This window comes from Python bivittatus, unplaced genomic scaffold, assembly GCF_059951505.1.
Source record: "Python bivittatus isolate LINGU-HERP-01145 unplaced genomic scaffold, Pbiv_v1 ctg000020_np1212, whole genome shotgun sequence".
NCBI lineage: Eukaryota > Metazoa > Chordata > Lepidosauria > Squamata > Pythonidae > Python > Python bivittatus.
Genome location: NW_028277030.1, coordinates 28,714,546 through 28,735,496, shown reverse-complemented (window position 1 = coordinate 28,735,496; position 20,951 = coordinate 28,714,546).

Here is a 20,951-nt window from a genome sequence, read left to right as displayed (position 1 = left end):
TGATCTGAGACAATGGTTCTTCAACTGGGAGTAATTACCTCCAAGGAGTTAATTTGGCCATATCTTGGAGGTAATGGAGCAAGTTGTAATTGCTTGTTTGTGAGGTGAGGATCCAGTTTGGGACTGCTACTGCCAAGACACTTGTGTAAAACAACAGTCTGAGGTTTGTTTGGTTTTTGGGGGGGAGTGTGAGATAATGACATTGCTTAAGACCGGGAAAAGGATAATTGGGTCAAAGAATTTAAGAACCACTGATGTGAGATCTGAATTTAACAGATTGCATTGAAACTCCTAGTGGTGCCGTACTCATTTTAAATCTATTTCAGAAAACCAGTAGTAATTTACTATGAAGATAATTCATAGGGGATGTTGCATTCTGCCGTATTAATTGTAAGCATTCTAAACTATGTTGGAGGAGCAAATTGGCAGATTTTATATCTTCAATGACAATACCTAATTAGATCATTCTTTTGGTTGAAAGTTTCTTGAGAAAATGAAGAAATCACCAAATAATTTTAATAATGAGATTTTTATTACGCTGTTGATTAATTATTGTTCCTAACTTATATAAATTGATTCTTTATAAAAAAATTGATTCATTTATTGTTAACTACCAGTTTGTTACTGCAGAACACTGGAAGAGTAAAATACATCTTTAATTGGATCAGTGATACTTAAAAGTGTGGAAAATTGCATTGGCTTTGACAATTTCAAATAGCTCTGAAAAAGGTGAAAATATACTCAAATCTGCTCATCATTTATTGGCTATATTAACAGTATTTTTCCAGATAGATTACTTTTGCCTCTACAAATGTCATGCCAGATGTAAATATCAAATATGGATGTTAAAAATGTATACCTTCACATATACATCTTTCTTGCTTTTGCTTTTTTCACTGATGTTTTGTCTCTTCATTTTGCAAACATAAAAACAAGGGGGGGGGATACTAGAAGCTAGAAATGTGCATAAAATTGGCATATGTTGTTTTATACATATAAATACAGATTTAGAAGTCACTGCAACAATTTAAAGACAATCCCTATGGGATGGGGAGAAACATTGAGTAGGCGGTTTTCTTTTTCACTTCAGGTGCTAACTCTTAGTGGGCAACATCAGTGGTATCTGCGGGGGGGGGGGGGGGCATGTCCAAATCTGCGAGTAGGCAGATTCAGTGTTGTAATTCAAGTTCAACTCCTTTGTATGTGTGTCAGTGTTGCCTTCACATACAGAAGGGGGCAAGGCTTAGATCACAACACTTCATCTGCCATCTTGCAGATTTTGAAGCCCCCCACAGATGTCCCCAGGCAATGTCAAGGCCTTTGCTCTAATAGTTCATTGTATTTAGGACCAGATGCCTTCCAATGGGGGTTCGCTTTATATATCTCCTATAAAGTTGAATGTACAGGCACTTCATCACAGACTCCATCAAATTCTGGAATTACACCTTACCTTTTGAAGGTCGCCGTTGGTTTAACTTTGTTGATAGTTTAATTATTTCACAAACTCCCAGGAGAACAGAGTTTGAGGCTGTTATTAAAGATGGAGTTCCTTTCCATTTTTTATTAATATTATCACCCTGAATCAGTTCATTGCAAAATGAAAGCTTCTTTGTTGAAAGTTAGGCAACATACATAAGGTTATGTTACTGGTCCAGTGTTGATTGGTAGACAGATTTTTTTATTATTATTTCTTAGTCTAGGGTTGAGAGAAAGTGACTGGTCCATAGTCACCCAGCCAGCTACCTTAACCATTTCTGCTCCAGCACCTTAACGATTATACCACACTGGTTCTCTCTTTTCCATGCGTTGCCAGCAAAAAGAAAGAAAAGTGGAACAGAAATAAAACATACTTTCCCTCTAAAATCCCAGATAAAAATCATGAAATACCACATACTAGCAGATACTGTCACACACAACTCATTTTAAAATTTAATCTGAATATGACAAAGAAATATGTAGCTACTGATTTCTCAATTGTTCAAACGGTGTTCAAGGGCAGCTGGCATTTTGGAAGAGTATATGACTTCCTGAAGAACCCAAGCTCTTTACTCTGTGACCCTTAGCTGGACTGAGGGATGTCCAGTTCAAAATATCCCCCCCCCCCCCGTCCTCTCCATCCCAGGGGATAAAAATGGCATTCATTTGTGGAGGCTCTTTCATAGAAGCCAAGCAGGGAAGTTGGAGATGCCCTAAACTGCTAAATCCACAAAGACAAAATTGAGCAATTTGTCCTAATCCACAGAAATGGATGGCTGAATGCACGTCCTACACAAAATTATACATCTTGTTTGAAAGCAAGATTGCATAGCTCTAATCAAGGCTACACAACCTCAACAAGGAGAGATTGAGCCATAATAGTTTTCTCAGAAGAGAACAAAAGAGTTACAAGAATGGGTAATATACCACTTTGAAGATTTTGAGAACTCCAAATGAAGGCGTACTATTTGTTCAAAGCAGAAAACTGTTCTTTATTATTTGTTACACTCTGGTGAAAAATGTAGCATTAATTTACCTGGTCACTTCTTTTTCCTTTTAAGGGAATAGGACCCTTATGCTCAGTAAAATAATGATAATTCTGATTTCTGCATAGTAATCCTTTCTTTGAGGAAGATATAGCTAGTTTCTTAGATCTGAATAGTTTCTTTTCTCACACATCATGATAATTTTGTTTAATTGATATTCATATGTGTATGTATCTGAATAAATCTCTGCTACTTCAAGCTTATGATTACACTGAGAGCTATTAACTTTGAGCCATTTGATCTACATTTACTTCTGGTTGGTGGTAAGGAAAAATGGCAACAGTAAAAAAAAATAAATCAAGATTAAACAAGCACCCATGTTGGTACTACTGAGTATTTATTCATTTGTCACATTTATATCGCTGCCCATCTCACACAAAGTGACTCTGGGTGGTGTAGAACAATTAAATGAAACAGCAAATAAATAAAAAAAACAATCATTATAAAAAGATAAAAAGTAATTATTAAAATAATAATCGTATCAAAAAAATTAAAATATACAAACCCCATGGAGAGACCAGAATATCAATCATAGTGGAGCCATCTAAGAATGTCTCTAGTTCCCAAAGATCCCCAGGGCTGATGACAAAAATCTTTATTTAAACCTAACTATGTAATCTGAACTGTTTCAGTTTAATTCTGAACTGAGCTGATCATACAGTGGGTTTGCACAATAACATCTGCCCACTTTGAGGAAATACTCTTTGGATGAAAAATAGTTTAACCTGGATTCACATCTATCATTGAGTGGAAAGCCTGACCAGCTTTTTTCTAAGTTCAGTGACTGTGGTTTGTAAATGAATAGAGTCCCCACCTGCATTGGTAATTGTACACTCCAGTAGTGGTTCTAATTTTACTATTTGTGTAATACTAGGACTGGCTCTGGGAAATATCTTCTGCCAAGCTGGTTGAAATAGGGGAAAAACCATCTGTGGCTACTCTGATAGTCATAAAAAACATAAGAAAGGGAACAGCCCTCTGCCTCTCCCAAATCTTTTCACAACTTTTCATGCACACACCCTCAGTTGCTTGCCTCTTTTGTCAGAGTTTATTGTGCTTGCTGAACCAGTATTATGAGTTTATGACACTGGAAGCATTCCAAATGCACCGTGGCATGCGTGCGCGCACACACACACACCAAGAAGCCATTGAGGACTTGCAAGAATGTTGGAGATCTTAAGGATTGTGTGAAAAATCAGCCTGAAGTTTGATATAACGGAAAACTGTAGATTTATATCCCTTTAGCTAAATCTCTCAAATATTTTACATTAGTGTAAAACTGGGGGGGGGGTAGGGAAGAAGATGGAAGATCTAATGTTTCTTCCGATCGGTCCCAATAAGAATCACAGGAGCTGGAGGAAGGATACTTTATATAACTATGGTAAACCTAGGGCCCTCAAATGCTGCTAGACTCCCTAGCTCATAACTCCCAACCACGGTGATGCAGATGGGACTTGGAGTCCAACAATACAATATCTAGAAATCCATATGTTGCTTAGCTCTATTTTAAAAGGAAAAGAAGATCCAGAAAAGCACACAAGTATCTTCAGGAAAAGAAGGGAGAATTAAGATTTCATCTACCCACCAATACAATGTGCCTGACAAATGCCAGTATTTATTTTTGAGCAGTACAATTGTCTAATTAAACCAACATGTTTTCATGGCATTTCACTTCACTTAAATTGGAAAAATCTGTTGATGGTGAATTCAAACCCTGCTCCTCTTTAGATTCTCTGATCTTTATCTTAGCAGCTACATTCTTTCTGCTGTAATAAAATTGTCATAGAAGTTCTGTGTAACACACAGAAATCAAGCATCTAATCTTTTGTTAAGAATCAGTCTCTATCAATAAAATTCGGCAATGTCTATTCAGTAGCCATTATCTTTGACCCTGTAGCTCTCAGGAGCATATATCCAATACGAGCTCTAAGTCTGACCGCTCTTAAGGGGTCTTCTATATCTCTGAGTCCAGCTTTTCACCTGTGTAGTTGCCAACTGCTCCTCCTCCTTTTTTTCAGAATCATCTGACCATCTGCTTGCAAGCTACCTACAATAAACAAGTAGGGGATAGCATCCACTGCTCCTCTTTTATATCATGATATCACCATTCAAGCAAAGGGTGGATGAACAAATATTGTAAGACATAACAGTGAAGAACGGGAACAGTTCTAGAAGTCCCTTGTTAGTGGATGCCCACCTGTGGCATGGGGCTTTGGCTGATGCCAGACCTTTATGCCAGCTCTGCAAATAATTCCATTTATGGTCTACAATAGCCCACAACAAGAGAGCAGCAGGAGAGATCATTACAATTTGGGAGTTCCTTCTGTGATTTTCTTTTTCCATCTGGAAAAAGCACTTGCCTTCCAAAAAAGGACTCAGAACCGTATCAGCAGGGAGCTGCCAGTCTGATGTTGGGATATTACACAGCTGTGGCAGGGATGAGAAGGAGGGCCAATCCCAACAGACACCTGGAAATCCTTAAAATAGCTCCATGGCAGAGCCCACTAGGAAAAGAGAGAAGGGACACAGCAGAGGGAGAAGGTAGAAGTAAAGTGGAGAAGAACTGACAGGAGGAGGAGAAGTAGCAGGGAAGAAGAGAAAAATAAAGAAGGGTTAAGGCTAGAAAGAAAGAGGTGAGCCAGAAGGAGACCAAGAAAGTCTTATCTGGTTCCCCTGAAACAGGGTCAGGCAGGACATGGACTGGACAAAGCAGGCTTGGAGGCTGTGGATTCAGCGGACTGACCAACCATCAAAGGGGATGTGAAGAGACTGAGAAACTGGGGAATTAAAATATCTGCCTCTGTGTGTGTCTTTTAAAGATTAAAAGAAGAAATTCTTCTTTCTGAAGTTGTGCTTTAAGGCTTTAAATGCTGTAACCAGTGAGTCAAATTCTCAAGGCAATGATGGAGTAAGGTGGGAGAAAATAAATACTTGGTTTTTTCTTTACCTGAATTGTCATGATTGATGGATTGAAGACAGGGATTTTAATATCCCTGGATAAAGTGACAACCTCTGTGCCAATACCAATACCGATACCGATACTAATACCAATAGAGTAACTACTAATAAAAGTTTGGCATATTCATATAGTATATGCAGGCTCAGTCTGGAACTGGCTTAGTATTTACTGACTTTCTTCCTGAACGCTTTGAAAAACCTTGCTTGTTTTTAGGAGTTCTTTCCCACTCTCAGCATGGGTACATTTTGCACACATAGGATATGTGTAGTTTTGCCTTCCTCACAACTCCACCCATGTCAGAGAAGTTCAGGGGTTCCATTCCCAGCCAAACACATCTGGATGTATATTTGCTGAAGATGTGGAGGCAACACAGTGAGGACACCAGACAAATACCAGAATTAACCACAATGCTTGATCCAGACAGAAAAGACAGTTGTTAAATAAAAGGCACCTGGGATCTATAACTAGGCCACATCATTCAGAGCATCTAGTAAGAGTCTCATTAAAAGTAAGTGGGTGATATTAAATAACTTCTGTACGTGTTACTATGAAGCCACTGGATTTGGATGTGGGATCCACAGAACCGAGAGCATGTGAAATCCTTCTGAGAAATGGTGCCTGATTATCAATTGAGCTGACTCATGTACTGAAGCAGGTAATTTATCTTTTTTGAGGTTGTTCGTTTAACAACCTCCCAGACTGAAATAGCTTTACCTGCTTTACTCAAGAATACTATAGCTCTGCAATAATATTTTTGCCATCATAAATTTTAATGTGAAAATGACATTTTGATGTGTAAAAGGAACAGCCATACAGGTCTCCTATTCTACACTCCTCATCACCGTTCATGTGATCTCTCTGACTTTCTATCTACTGGAACTGAGCATTAACACTGACAAAGGTAGTACAGCTTTGCTAAGGAAGGAAGGAAGGAAGGAAGGAAGGAAGGAAGGAAGGAAGGAAGGAAGGAAGGAAGGAAGGAAGGAAGGAAGGAAGGAAGGAAGGAAGGAAGGAAGGAAGGAAGAGGTAGAAGAGGTCCTGCACTTTTGACACCCTTGAGAGAATGGCAAAGCTGCTTACTCTTTGCCTCTGCATTTTCCAGCCATAAGTTTTACCTTGCCAACAGAAATTGGGTATCTTGATTTTTATCTTCTAGCCTGATTTATTTATTTTTCATATTTCTATCCCATTGCAATTGAAAGACTCTTGGTGGCTTACATTTTGTTAGTTTTCTATATGAGGAGCAGGGCATGAGGAGGGCAACTTTCCTATCAGCAAGAACTCATGCCAATATACTCTAAGCCTCCAACTTCTTGACACTCACCCCACTGTATATCTGTGATGCCTCCAAAATGCAATGGTACCCTTGGACCTGGCTTCAGCATTTGTTTGCCGATGGACTGGTTCTCCCCCCCCCTTTTTTTTTCTTTTCCTCACAAATATAGTGAGGCAAGAAGGGGGAAGGGACTGACCAAGGCCCTATTTCGGCACTCCTCACTTTTAGGGAACAGTGTCTTGACTGGTTTTTGAGCTACTCCAACACCAGCTAGGGATCTGTGGCCCCTCAACAACCCATGACATTCTATTACCTGCTTTGACAGTTTTCCAGTCCAGTACATTTTTCCTAAGATTTTATTTTTTTAAGACATTGCCTGATTGAATAGGATAGATAGATTGTGCTTATGTTTTTAAAAGAATGCAGTCTCTACCAGCTTTATTTGACTTTTAAGTTACTTCCTTGCAGGTTTCCCCCCCCCCCCCTTTTGCAAAAGACATCTTCCAACCCTTCTTAGACTGTTAATAGAAGTGATGTTCTACGGTAATTGCATTTTAATGGTGCCTTATTGATATGTCATGAATTTTGCAAACCACCATAGAGGCTCCTTTTTCCCTACCATGAATGACTTATAAACTTTCCTTAAATAAAATAAAATGGGTGCGGAAATGCATATTTACTGGAAGTATATACAAAGTCATTTCTTGGTGCTTTTTAATGGAGAAAGCAGGATGGAGCAGGCTTCTGATTGAACCCATATGAATCGGACACAGAATGGAAAGAGAGTGATCACTCCCTCTGCCTAGCAGAACTGGAGAAAACTTCCACCTGAGACTTTGGAGAGTTCTGCCAAGCAGAATAGAATATACTTGTCCAAACAAAACAACGGTCTTTTTGCCTAAGACAGCTGCACATGTATCACCTCCATCTTTTAGCCAGTGCTATGTCACTTGATATCCTTGATGCAAGGATATGAAAGGGAGTTGTGCAATTTTTCAGATGTGGTGACAGGTGGCTTACATGTCTGGAAGCCATGACCAAGGGAAGCTCCATAGAAGCTGCTAATGGATTCCTGAATGTGTTTCCAACCCAAACGATGCTGGAACTAAAGTATGTAAACCCCCAGAGTTATTCTGATAAGAGCCCATAGTATAGTATAGTATACTTATAGTATTCAAATGGCACCACCACAGCCAGGGTTTCCTCCAACTGACCAATAAATGAAAGACATTGCCTTTTGGTCAACTAATCCAACATTGCCACATTGCATTCATGTTTTGGGGTTCTGTTTTGTGTTTTAGATTTATATCCCACCTTTCCTCCAAAAGCTCAAGGCAGTATATGCAGCCTTCCCACCTCCTTTTTCCCACAACAACAGTGTTGTGAGGTAGGTTGGGCTTAGGGAATGTGACTGACCCAAAGTCACCCAGGGAGCTGCCAAGGATAGACGTGAACCCAGTCTCCCAAGCCATAATCCAACAGTTTAACCACAACACAACAAAAAAAGAACATTGGTGTGTCTGCCCAAAGCTTTGGAGTCCAGTGCAAGGACCCCATGATGCTTTGGAAGCCCTGCAATTGAAAGAGAGGCAGAAGAGCCAGGCAGCTATGGGGCTGGCACTGGTGGGAGTTTCCATCCATGTCAGTGCTGCCTGCCCCCAAGCTCCCTAACGCTCAAGCGTCTCAAATCACCACCGCATGGACATTTCCCACCACCTGGACATTTGGCACATGAAATGCTGGGCAGCTTGGTTGCACAGCAAATGGGGTTACTTCATGAAGGTTAGTCCCAGCATAGCAACGAAGGGAGGCAGCGCTGCTGCCAGTCTGTAGGCAAAGACATATTTAGGAAAGCCCTCAGGCTGAGAATATTATTGGCCCCTGGGTCTCTGACTAGAGAACCTAGTCAGATGGGAATTTCGATGCCCTGGAATTCACCCATCACCCAGTATTTCCATCTCTATTTTTCAAATGCTAGAATCAGATAGACATAGTACACTATTATAGATATAATTCAGGCATCAGTTACCCAAAAGAAGACTGCAACAATTCTGCAGGATAGTCTCCAAAAGTTTAGGGATGGTGAGTATACTTGGATTTGGGGGGACATGTTATGATAGGCCTGTTCAGTCACAAAACACTCTAGTGAAAAAGGTAATTTGACCAAGCACTTATGTAACAAGCTGAGGTGACATTTGAGCTCCAAATGCCAAATGACATATTTGTACCCACAAAGTATTAAACGTACATATTTTTCAGATAGTAAATTAAAGATGCTCAGTAAGAGTAGCTATGAGGACCACAGGCATCCCTAGAAATAGAATTGATGCTGGAAGTGGGCACTTTGCTTGTCGTTATGCCATTTCCTATTTTGTTTTTTAAACGTGAAGGGTGCATTCCTGTTAGAAAAACAAGATACATTGCAACCTTTAGTTGTAAGACCTCTCTTTACAAAAACTTAACTTCAGATAAGCAAGGGAAGTAGTTGGCTTACTCTTCTTTCCTCTTTATTGGGTATTGCTATCTGAACATTGTAAGCTAATCAGCTGAGTAAGTATTAGAGATGTAGGTGGAACTGTAAACTAAAGAATTTCAATTTTACAAAACTTACTGGTGTTGATGACCCTTATTATTCCCAACGGCTGAAAGCATTTTGACTTTACTGGTAATTTTTACAATTGCCTTGAGGTAGCTTAGCTTTGTTATTCTTATTGTTATTCTTATTGTTATCTTACTGTTATTGTTATTATTATAATATTATATATTATTATATTATACAGTATATATTATTATTATTGTTATTATTATTATTGTAGCTAATGGACTGACGCTGAAAGAGAGAGAGAGAAAGAGAGAGAATTTTCCAAAGGCCTGACCATTGTAACATTTGTGTACACATCTGTTCTAGGACCCATCCAGGCCAGGACTTCAGAATGCCCTGTCTCAGGACTGAAAAATGAAAGAGGAGAGCTCTGAAATAAAGAGTAAGATTTGGCTTACTTACAATGAAGGACCTCTTAATAGTGCGTCTCAGATTCTTTCTTCTAAAACTATCCACTGGGTTTTCTAAACAGGAGAATTCTGCTGATTTCCTATGTATTTATTTGTTTATTATTGCATTTATACCCCTATTTCCTTGCAAGAGCTCAAGGCAGCATACACTGGCTGGAGATGGGGAGTTTCCCCCTTATTTTATACCTACAAGACCCTGTAAGGTGGTTTGGGCTGAGAAGGAGTGTGAGCTTCATAACTGAGTGGAGAACTGTCCAATGCCTTAACCACTGCAGTACGCTGCCTTTCACACTCAATAGTCACATTACATCATTGGTGATGAGGCTTTTATAAGATGGGCAGAAATGAATTCATCGCTCTGTACTCAGAAACATCTAGACATGACCTCTGGACCACACACGCCACATATTGCTGTAATGTGGTGTCACACTCCAGTTTGTCTAGGGAAGAAGAGATTCTCTCTGGCTCCATTTCAAAAGCCTCAGTTAGAATGCCCTGTGTGTATATATCAAAGTAAACACTTCCTGACAACTCTGTGAATGTTTAACATGGCATTAGACATATTGTTCCAAGCCTTTGAAGCCCACTCCTTCCTGTACAACAACTGTTCTTATTTGCCATGTTCTAATTTCAAGGAATTGTTCCTATCAGGGGCCAAAAACAAAGCCGAACAAAGGTGAGGAGAAACCCCGCTTAAGGAATAGGCAAAACGAGTCCCTGGCCTGGCCCTGTCTCCCTCCACGGAGACCTGCCACAAAATGAATGGCTATCATTTAGCAGTTGCTTTTTGAAGCCCGTCCAATGAACCTGCTGAAGAAACTGAATTAGCAGCTGGACCTGACACCCAATCTTGCCCTTGGTGTATTAAATCATTCTGATGTAATGTCTGACAAATCATGCGGCTTGCCCATTAAAATCTTTCCCGAGAATGTGCCAAGTCAGTGGGACAGAGCATGTAATGAGACCAAGCTCCCAGCAGATAAAAAAGAAAGCGTTATTACGAAAACAAATCTTCAGGAGGTTCACATTTCATCTGGAGGATGACGCCTGGGAAGGAAAGTTCAGATGCACACGTGGGATGGATTCTTTTCCTCTCCTCCAAAAAGGATCCCCCGTTCCTGATTTCGTATTGCCAAGCTATTGGAGTCAGCAGCAGTTTGTGCTCACGTTCCAGGTGGTGTGATAGAACTTCTCATGCGCTAAATAAAAAAAAGAGACATTAATATGCTAAATCCATTGCAGCCGATTGGCTCCCATGGTGACAGCGCCAATAGCTTCATGAATAATCCATGGAGCACCTGGAGGCATGAAATTTTCATGTGCAGTCTCTAGAATTTTTCGCAATAAGTGCCTTATAGGAAGAAACAAGTGACAGATATACTTGGCACAGAGAGCTTCATAAAATGAGGTTCTGTGTATATTTGTTTAGGTTACACGTAAATGCAAGAATGAAATCTTATCAACTGTTAAAAAAATTCTGCCAAAGCATGTGATCCCTATACCATTTACTGAAGTGGAAGGCTCACTGATCTCTGTGGGACTAATTTCTGAACAGACAGTATAGGACTGCGAGGAATTATCTGTGATAATGCCAAATAAAATGAATATAAGCAAAAAGACTCAGTGCAACAGCAGCTATTAGTGACGGCATAATCATTCCAGTTTTGCTATGTTAATTAAATCCCAGTTCAAGCCTAAGCAAATAAAGCAAGACAGAATTAAGCAATCATTTTGGATTAGATGCAAACTTGGAATTTTAAAAACAAGCCTTGTGCAGTCTCACAAAATGGCTGCCATAGGAGGCCTTACTGATTCAACTAATGTCTTCCAAAGTAGTTATGTCTAATCACAAAACAAACATCTTTTGAAAGGCAAATGGTTGAGGTTGCTCCCTGTCACTTTAGCTCCTCAGGATGGAGGGATGTCATTTTCACAGACAGGTGGGCACATATCTAAAGAAAGCACTGGGGTACAGCTCCCCACCATTTCTAATTTCTGAGATTAACCAAGGGGCTTTGCATGCTCCTTCCTTCCTTCCTTCCTTCCTTCCTTCCTTCCTTCCTTCCTTCCTTCCTTCCTTCCTTCCTTCCTTCCTTCCTTCCTTCCTTCCTTCCTTCCTTCCTTCCTTCCTTCCTTCCTTCCTTCCTTCCTTGTAAAAGATCTTAAAAGCCTTTAGGTAAGGCAGAAAGAGCATTAAAGGAGCAAGGAAGGCACAAGCCTCAATTTCCCATGTACGTAAATGTTTTGGGGGCAAGTTGTCCTGACTTCCCATATCCCACTCCATTGCTGGAATGTCTGCTCCAATCTTGAACAGGCCATGCTGAGCATAGACGTTTTTAAGGAACTTTTCAACTTTGAAATATTTCGTACATCTCTAGGACTTGCCCTTGGAGTAGGAAATTTAATGCTATTCATTTAGGTCTGAATTGAGACGAATTAAATTAAAAAATGCATCATCCTCAAAACACTACAGAGCAGGATTCAATAGAAGAGAACAAAAAGTCAATTTGAAAGATACGTAATGGAACCAATCTAGCCTAAGGAATCTGAAGAGCATCTTATGAAGTAATTCTAGTCCATAAAAGATTAGGGAATGATAAATTCATTAGCTTTTAAAGTATTTTACGATACTTCCTCCAACTCCTGTAACAAACACTTTCATAATAGCTTGTTCATTGGGAAGAAAAATATCCAAAACTTATTGATTCCAGACCTAATGCTATGTATAAAATCATTCAGTAATTTCTTCAGTCTGAAAGCTCCAGAACATAAAAGGTACGTTTGGAGAAAACCTAGTGGACCAACTCAATTCCACTAATTTCCTCCTCTCTGTATCTTTACGAAAACTTTATTTGTGAGACTATGGTTCTGATTTGTGGAGAATATAACTAGAACAAAGACTAGGGCAACTACTGTGATCATTAAATGTTTTTTTCCCTTTTAAATCTAAAACTGGGCTGTGAGGTACTCAGTTACTTAATAATGTAATGATGGCTTTCCACATGCTCCGCTTTAGCACGTTATATAGCATTTTGATATGTCTTCAGGATCACTGGTGATACAGTATTTTTATTTATCGTAGATAATTTTCATCACCTACCAATGAACGTCAACAAACCTAGGAATCCCTGGAGCCTAAGCATGTGGAGAATTTGTATCTACAGGACTGCTGACATTGTTAGGGAAAGGGGATTCAACAGCTCTGCATTGCCTCACGTTAGCAGCTAACTTTTCACCGGTGAAAATAAGGACACCCTTGTGCACTGTAATATTGTTTTCTGTAGACCAGGATTGATCCCTGAATATACACCGTCCATCCTGCTGCTGTCCAATCACACCTGGTGGCAACTCCATTCAGCTTGGGTGGGAGGTGCTATTTAATTGGAGACCCCTGCTCAGGATGGCTTTAATACATCTGCACGATGCACTTTTTCTTTTTTACTTGTTTTAATGTTTTTGACAGTGAAGTCCCCTAACAGCTCTAAAGTAGGCAGCATACAAATTCATGTATCCATAAATAAGTATTTTTTCAACCATTTACAGGTAAATGTATTAATAATGCAGCAGGCATGGATACCATTTGATGACGTATTGTAGAGAGTAAGGAAGATGACTTTGACAGAGATGTACAAAGTTTGTTGCCTAGGAAAAGAAGGGCTAATTTTTTTTTTAAGTCCAGAATGTCCAGAGAATATTTGGAAGCAACTCAGACAGACACCTCGCTAATTCACTGAACCATAAGAAGGAGGAAGAGGTGCAGCACCATCAGACTTGGAAGACTGATGTCAGCCTGTCTAGGTAGACAAGACCATGAAATCAACTCCATAGGAACGCTAAAACTACTTTTATTGAGGTTGGCTGTAGTCAGAATGTCTCACATACCCAAACCTCTGGTACTGTCCACCCTTTAGCCATGCCTTCCTGCCACGGTAGATAGCCAGTTTGGTGTAGTGGTTAAGGCATCAGCTAGAAACCGGGAGACCATGAGTTCTAGTCCCGCCTGAGGCACAAAGCCAGCTGGGGGCCCTTGGGCCAGTCCGTCTCTCCAGCCCTAGGAAGGAGCAGGCCAGGACAAACCACTTCTGAAGTGTTGCCAAGCAAACTACAGGAACTTGTTCAGACAGTCACCAGGAGTCAACACTGACTCAAAGGCACACACGCGCGCACGCACACACACAAATAACAATAATACTGTAATTGTAATACTAATAATGAAAAAGGAAAATAAATATTATAGGGCCATAATCTGGCCCTTGTAACTTTGAGGCATGCGACCAGACAAAACAGCCCACCTCCATAAACAGAGTAAATGTAAAATGTAAAACTCTTTTTTTAAAGTTAAAAGTAGTCATCTAGAAAACCAGTTGTGGGTGGAGGAGGACTAGGGTGCTGATAAACAGCACTCAAAGCATCAGTCTCTCATAGAATGCAAGGGGGAGACTAGGCACAATTCCATGATGCGTGGGACCTGTGGCTCAAGGGCCCTAAGACAGAACAACAGCAGAAGAACTCAAGCTGCTTTGCACAAATCTCATAAACTTCAGCAGCAAAAGTTTCTAGAGACAATTACTAGAAACGATCAAGAGGTTGGTCAATAAAGCTGACCAGCACACAACTTAAAGTAAGTTAACCTGATTGCAAGTCCTTGCCTAAAATCTACCTTAGCTCTCACTTTTCTCTGAAGGTTTCAGGGTCCCGATCTGGAGCTCCTTCCCTCACCCCCATTCAGAGAAACCAAATTCATTTTTTACCATGGGCCAGATCGTTTGCCTCAACCTGGAATACTGCTGCCTGCTTTTTAAATGCTGCCTTTCTCTGTCGCCCAGCTCTCCCTGGGGCTCTTTCCAGCCCCTTTTCTAGCCTGCTTGACACACTTCATTCCCTTTTTCAGCTCCAGCTTCTAGCACTCTTTCCCCTGCTCACTCCCCTCAAGACAAAAGCTCTTTAACCAGAAAGGATAGGGTCAAGAAGATGCCTTTGGGGCTACCCAGGGAAATCTCTCCCCCCACCCCCTTCTTGAGGCTGGAATGTCAAAACAACTAACTTTTTGCTTTCTCCAGCTACTAGGGAGGGGCTATAGGCCTTCCCCTGTGCAAGTGCTATCAGGCACGCTTTACCTTCAAGAGGGAAATAGGTTGATTCCTGTCTGAATGGGATTTGGGTACTGGGCATGCCTGAGTTGATGCTGAGGAAAGGCCTGGTGGCCTTGCGCCAGGGCTAGAGCTTGCCCATTTACTATTATTGATTTTCTGTAGCTGGTGCCCTGCATTAGATGGCAGCATTTGAGATCAAAATTGGCTTGCTGTGGGAAGATCAAATACAGCCATGACATTAGCAGATGGATAAAACTGACAAACCTTTCTAGTCAAGATTCTTTCTGTTCCTTTTGGGCAAACAAAACAGAAAAGGGCATCAACTGAGAGGCTGCCAATGTGTTCTACAGTCAAATTCTAACCTTGAAGAATTTTAAGGTATTCTATGTTTCGCTGATTTATTTACACAAATGTATATGCTGTCTGATTCACCAGAGTCTGGAGTCCTTGGTCCTCTCTGAGTTTGGTTGTTTCATTACCTGACTAGGTAACATCATCAGTGCTAATGAGTGTGGGGTTTTCTCCCTGTTTATATACAGTAGCTTGTCCCGCCAGTGTTGATGGGGATGTGGTTTTCTCCTTGGTAGTTCCTTGATTAGGGTATTGTTTTCTGCTTGATTGTTTGTCTTGTGTTAATCCCTGCTTATCTGGGTGTTGGCTGCTGGAGAGGATGTGTGGCTCCAGGTGGCTTACATGGATACAATGATAATCATAAAAACATGTAAAAATAAAGTCCCAACATAATGACTAAGTGAAGCTATCTATTATTAAAATCTTCCTCCTCAATTAATATATAAAAGAGGACTGTTTTCACTGCTGTTCTAAAGTATAATAATGTGGGGCCAATTATGGACCAGCTGTTCCATAATAAGGGCACTGCCACATCAGAGGTCTAAGCTCCACCCCTCAACTTCCTAGGGGGTAAGCATCCAGAGCCTCCTTTCTGCCCTAGACCATGTGATGTGGGTAGATTCTACCTAGAGAAGATGGTCCCAAAGCTAATGAGGATACAAGCTGTATAAGGCATTGTAGATAATGACCAACACATTGAATTGAGCCAATGCAGCTCCTGAGGATTCCAACTGAACCAGCTAATACCAGTTAATCAATGATCAGCCACATTCTGCACAGCTGCAGCTTCCATGTCATACTCAGAAGCAGCTCCATTTAGTGCAAATTGCAATAGTTTAATTATGAAATGAGTCACTGTCTTAACATGTCCTGGTGCAGAAAAGCTCAACTCTGGATCAGCCAGAGCTGGCCAAAGGCTTTCCTGGCCACAGCCTTCACTTACTTCTCTAGGAGGAGCCATGAGTCCAGAAGAACCTCCAAATTCTGTACCACCTTCTTTAGGATAAGTGCAGCTCTATCAAGACCCTCAGATGGAGCAGTCATAGTTCCAGAGGATTTCTGTATAAACAGTAACTATGTCTTATCTTATTGGGACAATCTCAGTCTGTTCATCTACATTCAGTCCTTTGCAGCCTCCCAACACTGCATCAGGCCTTTTCTTCCTTGGCCTGGAAATAAGATGTAAAGCTGAATATCATCAGCAAACTGATGACTTTTAAACCCCAAACCAACAAATAACCTCTCCCATCAACTTCATGTAGATGTTTTAAAAAGGGAGACTGAGCTGAAGCACCCACATTGGAGTGCCCAAGGGGTTGACTTCTCTTCCACCACCAATTTGAACCAACAACTCAAGAAGGAGCAGGAGATTATAAGCAGTCCTCCAACTCCAAGCCCTTGCAACTAGCCTAAAAGGATACAATGGTCAATGGTATTGAATGCCACTGAGAGAACCATAGAAAAACCATGAGGAGCACACCATAAATCATCCATAATAGCAACAAGATGGTTGCCATCCCATGCCCATGCCTGAATCCCAATTGGAAAGGATGCAGATAATCTATGTTACTCAGAGCGATCTATAGTTTGTCATAATTATTACTTTCAGCCTGATAGTCCTTTTAGTTCTAAGGGGTTGGACTAGCACTAAGGAGATCAAAGTTCTGGTCTACCCTCAGCCACAGAAGCTCACTGGGTAAGTTTGAGCCAGTCACTGTCTCTCAGCCCAAGCCACCTCACAGGGGCTTGTTGTGGGGGAAAATGGGAGAAAGGTGTGCTACATATACTACATTGAGCCCAGTATGAAAGACAGGATATCTATCTCTCTGTCCATCTATCCATCCATTCATCCATCCATCTTGGACAGCAAAAAAAAAAAAACTTCTTGGAGTTAACAATGCTCCTCTTGTAATACCAATGCTTTTCCCCCAGGAATACATATTATATATATGTACTTACATACATACACACACATGACATATTTATGTTTATAACACTTATAGAGCCAAACAGCTTTCAAGCAGCAGTTGACTGAATTTTGGAGTTTTGTTATCAGATTTAGAATACAAAATACATTGATTATCTCTTTAAGGAATGAAATGCCATGCCGAGGTGTATAAATAACTTTTCATTTGGAGATGCTGTGTGCATCTCTAAATGGGGACAATCAATATCTACTGTGACTGATGGGGAAATTAGCAAAGTGATAAAATTCATGCATGAGCTGTGGCAGTGGCAGCAGCTGTGGATTGAAAGGCAGACAAATGTTACCTGGAAGAGCATCTACAAGCTAGACATGTCTTCCATCTGCCCATTTGTAGAAGGTGGAAATATTTGTCTGTGAGCCTATTATGAAGGTGATTCAGTGACTTATTATTGTTAACAAGCTAAAGGTTGCTTGAGCATGCTTGACATTTTAAAATCATTGGAAAATTAAGTTTAAAGTGACATAGGGGAAAAAGATACTACAAATCTGGAGTAATGCTACCGCCTACATTTGGGTACCCAAATTAGGATTTGATACCAAACATAGAAAGTCCACTGCATTTACTTGGGGCAGGGAGGGGGGCAATGTGGTTGCTGCCTCTTTTCATTCTCCAGCCAGTCACCCCAGATTCATGGAGCATATGCATGGTTCTCCTCATTGTATTTTTGAGGGTTCAGAGAGATGGGTCTTCAAAAGGAGGAGCAAGAGAGACGGAATGATGAAATGAACATTGTGATGCTGCAATGCCAATTCCACCTCTTTTGTATGCATTTCATAAAGTCAAACAAACGCATATAAGTGGTAAGCTTGCTTCTTTCCTCATTCTGGTTATGCAGCCAGATTCTGTAAGTGCCAGAAGTTATCTCTGGCCCAAAGTTATCTTGTGAACTTCATGGCTTACATCTGAATCTCTTTGATATTAATCTGATACTGTAAGCATGACTCCATGATTGGTCATATCATATTGGAATGTGAAAAAGCTTCCATCATAACACCCGGATTCTTGGGGTATAGTTTACATGCTCCATAATTGTCAAGATCAGCAAGAGTTCTATACAAACTACATTGACAAAAGACAGATATCTCAGTCCCACCAAGTCTATGAGTTCATAGCAGCAAGCCACAGTGACATCTTGTGCCTCAGGATGTCATGACATGTCATCTGATGCAACCATACCATTTGTGTCATGATACACAGGATGTCATTTGCTCTCTCCTCTCCTGCCATTCCACCCCTACCCTCATCCCTGTGGATGCCTGTGCACCAAGGATGCAATTATAGAAGTAACAATTGTCACTCCATGAAATGTTAAGATATGGCGAACAAGAAATTAATCCTTGCTTTTCTTGACCTCCCAGCGGCTTTCAATACCATTGATCATGGTATCATTCTGGATAGGCTTTGGGGGTTGTGAGTGAAAAGCACTGTGTTGTGCTGGTTCTTTTCCTTCCACCAGGCCAGTTCCAGACAGTGATGATAATGAGGGGGAGGTCCAGCCCTTAGCCCCTGCTGTGCAGAGTTCTGCAGGGCTCAGTACCCTCTCCACTCCTGTACAACAACTATATGGGGAGGTCTGCCAACAGTACAGGGTGAGGTATCATCAGTATGCTGATGATACCCACTTTATATATCCATCCCTGGCTACCCAAGTGATGTTGCAGGGGTTCTATCTTAGTGTCTGGAGGCTGTGGGGGTTTGGATGGGGAACAGGATTTGACTCAACTTTAGCAAAACTGAGTAGCTTTGGGTAGTAGGGCTCGCTGGTTCCAGGAACTTTCCATCTTTAGTTCTGGATGGGGTTACACTATCTCAAATAGAGCCAGTGAGCAATTTGGGGGTGCTCTTGGGCTTGTGGCTCCTCTTTCAAGGAACAGTTGGCAGCTATGGCCAGGAGGGCCTTTGCACAGCCTCATGTTGTGTACCAGTTGTGCCCATTCCTGGACCAGGAAGCTCTGCTCACAGTCACTTATGCCTTGATCACCTCCTGAATGGACTACTGTGATGCACCCTTTAAAAGCATCTGGAAGCCTCAGCTGGTACAGAATGCAGTGCACTCCTTGATCGGTGCATGTTATACCTCTACTCTGCAAGTTGCACGCTCCAGGTCCCATCTATTAGGGACTGCTATCTGATAGCACTCAGGAAGAGAGCCTTTTCTGTCATGACACCTGCCCTTTGGAACATCACCCCCCCGAGATCTGTTAGGCCCTGACCCTGCTGGCCTTCCACAGGGCTTTAAAGAAATGGTTGTGTCACCAAGCTAGTGGATCTGGAAGTGGGGCAGAACCCATGCAGTGATTGTGTTGATTTATTGCTGGTTGTTTTAGTTTTTATTTCAGCTGCTGATTATGTATGCATTATTTTTATTGTTATGTGTTGTTTTACAGAGTTTTAACTGTTGTTAGCCGCCCATGAATTTGAAATAGGCAGCCATATAAATTGAATGAATGAACAAATATTTACGCTTTTCTTACTACATGACCCATGCTCAGTCGCTACATTCTTAGTAACAGAACAATACATACTCAAATACACAAGAATGGCACAGATACGTTATGACTTTTCTAGATAGAAGCCAACTTTATATCCAGCCTATCTCACAGAGTTGTTTTTGTGGAAATAAAATGAGAGGAGATCTGCATGTAATCTTCTTTGAACTCCTATTTTTATTACATAAAAATAATTCAAATATATTTGGTTACATTTGGCCTCAGTGACACATTGAGTCCAAGAAATAGTTCATAAAAGCAGTAACTAAGCAGGACATTCATTCCAAATTAGACTTTTTAAAAAATTCCAGTAATGCTAACTTCTAAAGCTATTAAATCATGCAATATTAAATAACATCAGAATAAAATAGAGTATATAAACTTATAGGGTTAGGGTAGGTGACAAATTTGTGAAAGATTTCAAAGGGTTGTCAAAGCATACATTCTTTCACCCCTAGTTGGCAAGGACATTTTAGAGTACTCTGGGGCTGATGACAGTTTGAGTTATGCATCTCTCTTATCACCTTCCAGATGGATCATTGCAATGTGTCATTGCTGGGCAGAGAACTCTCATCCATATGGACAACCCAGCTGGTTGCAGTGAAACTCCATGTCTTCTTAGCTACACAAATTAATTTCATCACATCCAATGTGGCACTGTTTGGATTCTATTGCCATGGAGAACTCAGTTCAGGATGATGGCTCTTCTTTCTTTCTGGAGATTTCGTAAGTGTGCAAAAGGAAGTGTGCCTTTTCTGTTACTGCAACTGCCCCCTGAACATCATTCCCCCAAGGTTAGATTAGGGCTGCCCTGCTGGCTTTTCAGAAGGCTTTTAAGACGTGGGTGTGTTCCTGGGCATGGGGGTTGGAGTGTTAGTCACAGCCTGTGGTGTGGTGATTTTTTAGACTGATCTGACTCCTCAGCTGTTGTTTATGTTTTATATTAAGTTATTGTATGGTTTCTAAATGTTGAAAGCCTCCCAGAGTTACTACGGTGAGATGGACAGCTATATAAATCAAAGTAATAATCAATCAATCAATCAATCCAAGGAAAGTTTGCAAGAGTTTTTCTCAAAATAAATTAAAATGGTAACTCACTGAATTGAAAATAAATGAACATATATATTTAAGCCTGAATTGTAAAAGAAACTTAATGGAACCTAAGTACCTAAATCATTGTGAGATTTCAAGATTATGCAAGTTATAAATGTACATTCAGAAAAAAATTGACTGTAAATTGAAGTTAGAACCAACTAAGGAA